The following is a 9528-nucleotide window of genomic DNA, read 5'->3' on the forward strand; positions in this document are numbered from 1 at the left end:
TTTTGGCAATTTTAGTGATCACCCAAATTTAAAGATCGGCAAACTCGAAAACAACTACTGATTCGACACCATGATAGGTTTATTTCGATTATTTTTACGTGTTATCCTTTTCTCATCCTTTTCGTGTCTTATCACCACGTGTTTTTTTTTTTTTCAGCTTGTAAGTCATATATGTACCAAGCGTTCCAGCGTTATGCTGCAAAATACACACACACACACACACACATATATATATATATATATATATATATATATATATATATATATATATATATATATATATATATATATATATATATATATATATATATATATATATTGCAGCATAACGCTGGAACGCCTGGTACATATATGACTTACAGGCTGAAAAAATTATATATCAAAAGTCTAAGCACACTACTGATTTTTCAGAATTTTCAAAGAAAGAAAGAAAAAAAGACGGTTCATACAAAACCCAGTTTGTTGGACTTGGTCTGTAAATTAAACATCATTGCTCATATAAAGAAATTAAAACATATGGTCCTATTTTCACCGAGACAAACTTACTGAGTATGTTTGCGTTCAATGAAATGTTGATCCTTAGTCCTGGACAAATTCCAGGCATTTGTTTGATTAACTTATCCAACTTCTGCGAAGTTATGCGACTCCAATACCTCTGAAGAGCCATCTAAAGATCTTCAGTGTTTGCTGGCATCTATTTACGGATTGTCCTCTCGAGTTCTTCTTAAAAGAGCTCAATGGGTAAAAAATCCGGTGATTGTGGCGACTATTCCATTTGTTAGTAATGTACTGTCTTCTTTGCATTGCAGAAAATATCTACATAGTTTGGAAGAATGTTCAGGATGGTAATCCTGCTGTAGTACAAAGTTACTGCCCCAAAGACGCCTTCCTGATGAAATTTCATGCCTCACTTAAACATTGTGAAATACATTTTTGTCCATTATTACATTAATTCGAACTAAATTATCAACTTGGTAGTCTGTAAAGCATCCCAAAACAGTGATGCTACCTTCTCTGTGTCTCACTGTAGATATCACACGGTCGGGATAAAAGTGCTGTTCGAGACGAAGATGCACAAATTTCCGGCAATGGAAGGCGAAAAACTAGAATTTAGATTAGTCAGTCCAGAGTGCTCTCTTCCACTGTTTATTGTTCCAGTCGTTATTTTGTTTTATTTCTTTGGCTCAGGAGTACCAAGTATAGCAGAATTCTTTCCCTGATTACAAACATTCATAAGGTATAGAATATGACACATGAAATCGAATTAAAAATAATAAATCTTTGAGTTTTACGTCCCACGATTATGCCGGCTAGGCTAAGGGAGATGGTGATGATGAGAAATGAAGGAAATGGTGGAATGAAGAATGGGAGGAAACGGGAGAACCCCGAAAATACACGGACACAGTGTTTGTCCATCACAAAGTCCACTTGGCGCTAGCTGGGATCGAACCAGGGAACCCACACACCAAAGGGTATGTATAGGTACGGATTTAAACATAAATTTCGAAAATTTTGAATTTTCTGACACAAAAATAGGGAAATAATAAATTTCCCTAATTGTTAACACTGACTATGAGGTTTTCAAAATGGTCTAAAAAATTATTTATCCATATGAGGTATATATCAACAACTCGTAACTAGATCTCCCTAAAACCAATGGAGTTATGATGAAAAAACTTTTTAAAAAATCAAATATCGAAAATTTCCAAAATTTTTCCTTTCGGGCTCAAATTTGGGAAGAAAACTGGACACAGCAAAAAAACAGGATAAACTTTGGTCCAACCATAGTAGACATAGAAAGAGGCTTCCCATTATTTAATTAGTGTTTACACAACAGAGGATTAAATGCGTAACTCACTCGTATGAATCACTTTCGGCCTCTCGTATCGAAAGGGTTAATATTCATTATCTCTATCTCTCCGTTTTTCTTAATGGCATACATTTCGAATTTAAGACCTACAACTTTTTCTACTATAAAGCCTTTAAGTTTCTCTTTAAATTTTCCAAGTAGTTCTTTATTAACCAAATTCAAACAATAGTTATTATTTGTCCATCAATAGACGTGTCTAAATGCTCATGCTATATATATTCTTTCTATATGTGCTATAACGGAATCGGTATCGCTCATTCATTTTGGAGTTCCACTATGCTCTGTGTGTGATTCTCTTCTAACTGAATTAGAAAGAGGAAGAAAACCATATGCTACTGTAGAATATAAATTTATGTTTCTTTAGAAGAAAGATGCTGCAACAGGAGCATTGAATAAAAGTACAGACCTTTTCTGTGTTTGCTACAAAGAAGAACTGGAAGACAATTTTGGGAATGAACTTGTTCAGTTTATCAAATGTTGCGTCGAACTCAAAACTACCAGACGATCCATCACTTTAGCTACAGTATTTGAGAAAACCCGGACTACGATATACATTAACAAATGCTGATACAGTATTGCAATTATATCTTACTTTACCGTGCACTAACTGTTCACGTGAAAAGTCATTTTCTGTCCCTACGAGCATAAAAAATTGACTTTAAAATACCATCTCACTGGAAAAATTGGACTATCTTAACCTTCTTTGCATTGAAAATGTCGTAACAAGTGCTCTGGACTTTGAGGATGTAACTGATGAAATTTCGAAAGCTAAAGCAAGAAATAAATCATTTTAGGTGAGCTACTATTATTGACGTTATACTGCAAGTGATACTACTTGTCTTTTCTGACAGCTCGCTGCGCGCACGTGGCGCTCAATGCTATGTTGCCAGTTTTTGCGTCGGGTATTGAAACACGAATTTATTACCTGCAAGTAAATCTCAGTTTTATAAAATTAAATGACACAAAAAAGAACTAAGTGCATTTGTTTATATTCAAACTGGCAACGAGCTGAAAGAGTGGAATGCTTACCATTGCAGCGCGAGAGAAATGAGCCACTATAATTGGCTGAACGTGCTGTTGCCATAGAAACAGTTCTTCTTGCCTGATTGTTATAACCACGAGCAGGAAAGAAAAAAAACAACAGGAAAGCAACTGTTAGAAAGGACAAGTTGTGTAAAATGGACTGTAATTACTGTACTAAATTTGTTATTGGTAAGTATACCTATACCTAACGGAAGTTTTTGTTGCTTTTCACTTCAACCTCACGTATAATGTAAGTTAAACATTGGCTATATTGATAATAACGCTAATACGATGATTGTTAAATGTAAGACGGGGTCTCATACAGAAAATCATGCTCCGGGCCTCAGAAAAGGTAAATCAAGTCCTGTTACAAAGAAGTTATTTCCAACTAACTCAAGACTTAACGATCATAAAATCTTTCACTTAAATAATTGTCTCTGACTAAATTTATTCCACAAGAAGTTATACACATCTATAAAGATGTAGAATATTACGAAGACCAAATAAAGTAGAAGGTTTGTTCTCTTAAATAAATAATGAAAATAGTTAAGTTATTTAGAAATTATTTTCTGGGGATTCGTCATCTATGCCCTTTAAGCCTGTCACGTATGAGGGATAATGTCCACTTGCGATCATACTACCCGAGGAAGCGAGGAAGGAGAAAGAGCCCTTAGAGTTATCTTAGATACCAATTAGGTATTTGCCTGCTGTGAACAAGAAAACTGCGGAAAAAATCTCACCTTTCCGATCGAGTGTCCCCACCGGAAATCGAACCCTGGATTGCATTTTCCAAAATATTCTGAAACTGAAATTCGAACCATCTAAGTAACATGGAGGTAAGTTTAATTTACGTTCTTCAGGCAATTAAGATTGCAACAGTTTTCCATGTACACTATAATATTCATACTACAGTATATGTTTGTTTTGTTATAACTGCATTAACAATGATGCCATTTTACATATGTACAAAGAAAACGATTGAATTTCACTGAATTATAAGCTGAAAATACGCAAATATAGAAATACTATTGACAAATCAAATCAACATGATTTACTTTAAATATAGCAATGTTGCCAAATTCAATGGTATTTACAAAACCAGTTGATAGTAAAATTGAGTGTAAATATACAAACTAATCGAATTTGTGCTTTGGACACACCGTAATAAAATGGTTTGATCTTTTTTAATCTTCAATTGTAACACTTTCTAAAATTTTGTTGTCTGCATCTCTTTAATTAATTGGAATAACACTTTATCTGATTTTTTTAATACACTTAAAACCCAACAAGAAGAGCACGTGATAATGTTATAATGAGAAGGTAGGTGGGCTTCAACTCTCTTTATGCCCATGATATAAAAATTCTGCTTTAATTACCTTTGTGCACCCATATGACAAGTTTTAAATATGTTTGTGAAGCCGCGCTGGCTCAGTAGCGTCAATGGGATTTTGTGGTTACATCTTTTTGATATACCGGTATATATATTATAATTATAATTATAACGTGCACATCTATGTGAAAAGTTCAGGCTACGTCCATGATTATCATATATAGTTACATTCAATTTAAATAAATATGTAATTACGTACGTAATTAATGTGAATTATTGTTAATAAAGTTGGTTATCAAGAAATCCCATTCTTTGTTTAAATTGCCCTTATTCTTACAAATTAATGAAAGCAGGAAACAACCGAATTTTTATACACGAAATTCTCTATAGGTGCGAATTCAATCACATACTCGAACCCGGCGTGCCGTGCCAATGCGTTTACCACCACGGTAACTAGTCCGCTTCCCAGAACAGCCATACACTCTCCACTCTTGAAGTCGGTGCTATTTACTTAGATCATGTGGTTTGTACAGTTCTGGCCACAAAACTGCCTTCATGAGACTAAGTCCGAAAAAAATTACCCTAGATCCTTATGACTTATTTTTAGATCTGGTTCTTTCTAAATGCATTTTTGCATGTCAGTGGTGGAAACTGAATGTTAATATTGCAGTATGAACACGTTGTAGACAAACAAAATAGCTATGGTATAATACGAAAAATTACGATAATTATAAGTCGCAAATGTGATACTTTGTTTATATTTTTAATCTAGAACTATTAAATAAGTGACGAAAGGAAGAAACTACAAACGGAATACATCTGCTTCAAGCGATTTACTAATTATTTCACTGCCAATTCGACTGTCCCCAAAACATATTTTTGTCCTGTTACCTTCCTTGGAGCCAAAACTAAGGAGTAATATATATATATATATATAAATTAAAGTCAGCAGGCTAAAATCGAGAATATTTGAGAACACTCTGCTGTTTTGCAGAATAACATGTAATTCATCCGATCTGTCTTTTGTATAGGAGGTTGAGAGGAAACTTTATTTCAGACAACAAGGCAAAATCACATTTACCTGTACTTGCAATGTCACTATTACAACCTATAAGAAAATAAATTGAAATCTGAATAAATTTTGCTGCACATACGACGGGTTATTTTTGGATCAAAAGATCCAATTTATTTCAATCAAAAATTTTCCTGTACGCCTTATATCTGGAGAACTACACATAATGTAACAAAATTCCAACTATCACTTAACTCAGTATGATATACTTATTCCGTAGAAAATAATAAAACTTGATTTAGGAACCGTTCAAAAATTTTGTGGCCTCTGATCCAATATACTTCAATCAAAAATTTCTTGTACATCTTATATCTGGAGAATTACATATAGTGTAGCCAAACCCAACTATCACTTAACTCAGTATGATATCTTATTCCGTAGAAAATACGAAAACTTGATTTAGGGACCGTTCACAATTTTGTGGTTCTTGATCCAAAAACTAACCATTGGCCAAGATCGCAATCTTTTGATGCTTTTTTTTTTTTTTTTTTTTTTATTGTTCCTAAAATTCGAGAAAAAGTATGGGAAAGAAACAGGGTACTAACGGTTGATGGTATGTCACAAAACATATTCCATGATGACGTAACATACATTAAGAAACACCTGCTAATATATCTTAAGAAACACTGCTTTATTCAAAAAATATTGGTTTACAGCTGGAAAGAACAAACTTGACTAATTTCTAGGTTTCATTGCTCTCAGTTGCCACAAGCGAAGCAATAGCAAGGTACTGTAGATAACTGACGAATGAAAAACTCACTAAATCACAAACAGTGTCTGCGAAAGACGGAAAAAACTATTTTGTTGTTTATGATTACTGTCTATTGTTAACCCTTGTAGATGTATATGCTTTATGATATTACAAGTTTTTAATATTTTATTTATCTGAAAACACATTATATTAAACTTTTACGTAAAAAATGTATTTAAATAAAATCATATTGTTCTATCGAAAGTAGTAATGGAAAAGAATAAACTGTTAAACGATTGAGATATATTTTAGTTTAACATTTTGAATTATTACAAATATACGCACGTTCATATATATATATATATATATATATATCGGGTGTTCTAAAAATGGCGCCCACGGACCACAGAGCACTATTCTACAGGTCAAAATAAAGCAAAAAATATATATAAATTGTATACTTTTCTGGTGGTCGTCTGAAGACGTGATTTGCACTATGTGGCAACATCGCATTGCAGATAAAGGACCATACAGTTAATCTTCCATCAAATAGTTACATCGATTCTTTCCAGATGGCAGTTAAAAACGATAACGTTGATACTACCACAATCTATTAGCGTCGGTACAAAATAAGTAGTTCACTTGCGAACAGAAGAGCAAATATTTACAAAGTTAACCCAAGTAGTTTCTACAAAAATACCTATATTTTGGCTAAATTAGGGTAATTTTATTGTTTTGTAATGAATCGGAAATAAACAATTGTTTAGAAAAGAGAATAACTCAGATCAGAAAACTTCATAAATTCAAATAATAAAGTCTGCTTCAATGCTTAGATGTGATGTTTTCATAATGGCTCACCACAATCTAGTGAAATCTCAAAATGTAGGTCTATACATAAATTTTTAGTATTCTTTCTAAAAAAGACATAATTATATGATATAGATATTCGAAATGAATACATTAATGATACAATTAGATCGTAGGAGGAAAAAATAAAATGCAGAACACAATGGGATTAGAACCAGGTAAAATTGATCTCTCAAATTTACAAAATAAGTGTCAAAGAAACGTGCCTTAGCATGCTCGGCTACCTAGCCAACTGTAAAATCAAATATTACAGTATATTATATATAATCCATACGACTATCTTCAGCTCCTTTGTGCATTATTGACTTTAGTTAACACAATAATATTTTGTTCTCAGTTAGCTTAGCAAAGATTAAGTAATACTTTTGGAAGTAATTTAAACATATTTTATGTAGTAACAGAATATTTGTCATTACTAACTTTGAAGTGGTGGAATGTTTGTCAGTGTATTTGAAACGTACTTTAAAATTTAGAAAAATAAATGAATATAATGTTGTTGTTCAGATAACTTACGTTAACTTGTTTTTAAAATATAATTTCCACAAATTACGAGCTCGTGCATTAACAACTGGTAACATTTATTGTAGCGTACTTTTTGTGGAAGAATAACGTGTAATTTGTATTCTTAAGTGTAGAAAACTGACACTAAGTTTTCAACTTGTATTTATTTATTTACAGTTTTAAGAGTAACAGGATAGTATCGTTCTTGATCACTATACTTGTAGCATGATGTGTAGTTTTACTAGCTGTCGTCTATTTTATGATATTATTTTATTTCATTTTCCTTTTTTTAAATAATACCTTAATCCATTCTAGAGTGTTATTATCATGGTGCATGCTCAAATAATCGTACATATCAATAATATGCCGGCAAACTGCTACGCCTTATAAAGATATTGATGTGAAAACATGCACCAACGGTATGATACAAAAATTGTATGTATGAGGCGCATCCAGAAAGTAAGTTTTCCAAGCGTCCCATAGCTAGGAAACCGTATGTTGCGTGAAGCGACTGCATGTACGTGAGAGAATAAGGTCCTAACATGGCACATACGCCAGCAGAACTTTCCTAATTCTCTCAGTAGCGTCGTGGCAGTGATTGAAGATTGGCGTTCCTATTCCAGCTCCCGCCGCGTGTGAAGTGCGAGCAGTGATAAAGTTTTTGAATGCACAGGGCATAGCACCGATTGAAATTCATCGTCTGCTGTAACGTTGTAAAAATGTCAATGCTTACCCTGTGCGCCTTGCTTTGTGCTCTAGAGTCAGTTGCATCAACACAAAACTTCTTGATCAACAGGCACTCCGTGACAGTGATGTACAATAAAGAGCGGAACAACTGCAGGAACTGCTTGCTCATGCCGTTAGGCCCACGGACCTGGCACAGCTAACGATGGATTTCGATTGGCGATATGCCCTGTGCATTCTAAAACTTCATCACTGCTCCCACTTCACAAGCGGCGGGAGCTGGAAAAGGAACGTCCATCTTCAACCACTGCCACGACGCTACTGAGAGAACTAGGGAAATTCCGCTAGTGCATGTGCCATGTTAGGACCTTACTCTCTCACGTACAGGTAGTCGCTTCGCGCAACATACGGTTTCCTAGCTATGGGACGCGTGGGAAACTTATTTTCTGAATGCGCATCGTATATTCACTCTGATTGCGGGGTTGGCCCCGTAGTGAACTGGAGGAAAGCGACGTTGGGTATAAGTATAAACGAAGATGCTTTGGAAACTACAGTAGCTACTCATATTATAACTTAAAAGCACTAACCTCTCTACTAAAGCCGGAAGTATTATAAATCTACTACCACTTCCGGCTTCAATATTACTTGAAACTTTTGAAAATATATAATGCCATATAAACAAACTCTTTGATGGGATGTACGCGTAATACTGTTACTTGTTTTTAAGTATAGTCTTTTGTAGTTTGTTTTAGGTAAGCGTAATTCTAGCTTCGTTTCCTAGTATGAGTCACAAAAGTTTTGGTGTTAATCCAACACCTTCAACAACTGGAGACACAACGACAACTATAATTTGGAAATTTTGATACAACGGCAAAAAGAATCGTATCCTGACTATATAAATTCAGCTAAATGCTGTCGAGCAGGATATTTGTTACAATGTATACTTTATAGGTACGGTCTGCAGGCTTCTTTTCTGTGCACGGCCTTAGTGAGAAAGTTAAGGGTCTTTCCTAGTAAGATAGTAAAATCGGCCCTTGATCCAAATTGGGTCGCTATTGACCCAAAAAGTTACTCTTGACCTAAAACTACCTCAAAAAAAACTTTGACTCCCTACCCCCTCTCCTTTCCGAATTATCGTATCATATATGCTTAAAATTGAAAATTTTTTTAAATTTTGGTGGAGGTGGTCAAAACATTTTGAAAGTTTTACAGATTGTAGATACTATCTAGATGTAAATGTGCAGTTTTTTTTTTTCTAACTATCGATGCGTAGTTTCTTCATTTTTTGCGTGGCCCTAAAATGAAAAAACTGCAAAAAAAAAAAAAAAAAAACATTTGTTTTCAGTTTTATTTCTTTTTGACAATGTTGCCATCACTTTCAGGCCCAGAAAAAAATATGTTGTACCTAAGGGTATAACAATTTTTTTAACCAAAAAATCAGCAACGTGTCCCCACCAAACATTTTTTTCTACATTTTTTGAAAATTTTCA

The 9528-nt window shown here is 34.0% G+C and overlaps 1 protein-coding gene across 1 annotated transcript in view; it reads right to left on the reverse strand.

Annotated features, from left to right (window-relative positions):
- Positions 1–3652, reverse strand: part of LOC145693348 (uncharacterized) — a 240992-nt gene extending 237340 nt beyond the window's left edge. The window contains exon 1 of the mRNA XM_081769265.1: positions 3634–3652. The gene's annotated coding sequence lies outside the window, so the exon portion shown is untranslated. The remainder of the gene's footprint in view (positions 1–3633) is intronic.
- Positions 3653–9528: the final 5876 nt, after the last annotated feature.

Source organism: Thermobia domestica, chromosome 8 (genome assembly GCF_964235325.1).
Source record: "Thermobia domestica chromosome 8, izTheDome1.hap1.1, whole genome shotgun sequence".
Lineage (NCBI taxonomy): Eukaryota > Metazoa > Arthropoda > Insecta > Zygentoma > Lepismatidae > Thermobia > Thermobia domestica.